This window comes from Onychostruthus taczanowskii, unplaced genomic scaffold (genome assembly GCF_017590055.1).
Source record: "Onychostruthus taczanowskii isolate IOZ18803 unplaced genomic scaffold, ASM1759005v1 scaffold104, whole genome shotgun sequence".
Lineage (NCBI taxonomy): Eukaryota > Metazoa > Chordata > Aves > Passeriformes > Passeridae > Onychostruthus > Onychostruthus taczanowskii.
Window position 1 is genome coordinate 802,641 of NW_024496968.1, and position 936 is coordinate 803,576.

Here is a 936-nt window from a genome sequence, read left to right on the forward strand (position 1 = left end):
CCGCCCCGGCGGTGGCGGCCGCCTACAGCCCCCACAATGCCGCGGGGCGCCGAGGGAGCGCGGCGGCTCCGCGCGTCTCACATGGCGGGGGGCGCGTTCCCCTCACGGACTGCGCCGCTCCAAGAGCGCCCGGCTGCCCCCGGCCGCGGCACCGGCAGCGGGGGAAACCCTCCCCGGGTAATCGCTATGCGATAATCCGCTGAATGCCCCTTCTCAAAAGCCGTCTCGTTAGGAACAAAATAGCTTTCCAGAATAATCCTTTACTTATTCAATAAAGAGGAGTGAGCGCTTCGCCTTGGCAAAGACCTGCTGCGGCGCTCGCAAACTCATAGTGGAATATTTTATTGCAGAAAGTAACCTGTTCTTTGCTGAAATTCCGGGGGTGGGGTGGTGTTAGACAATCAAAGTGTCCTTAAGTGCGGCTGGATCACTGCCAGGAATCCTTAAATTGGTTATGAAATGTCAATAATCCGAGCTGGCTTCACCTGTTACCTTCAGCCACCACTCTGAGAAATTGGGTGCCTGAGGACTGACTGCAGAGCTCTGTCCTGGCTGGAAGGGTCTAAATACGAAGGACAGCACACACAATATTATCAGCACCTTGAGAACTTACTTATGTCTGGTCTCCTGCACACAGGTAGCAAGGAGAAATTTGTTTCCTCAGACTGACCCAGGATAAATCTACCTGGAAAAGTGATGTGGATAAATAAGCAAAGGCTTCTCAGAATCGGAGATTAACAGAACAGGGCAGGTTGGAGGGACCACTGGGGATTAACCTCCCTGCTCAGGCAGGCTCATCCTAGAGCACGTGGCACAGGGTTGTGTCCAGATGGTTCTTGAACATCTCCAGTGAGGGAGACTCCACGACCTCTCCAGAAAATCTGTTCCAGTGTGTGGTCACGTGCACAGTAAATAATTTCTTCCTCAAGTTAAGGT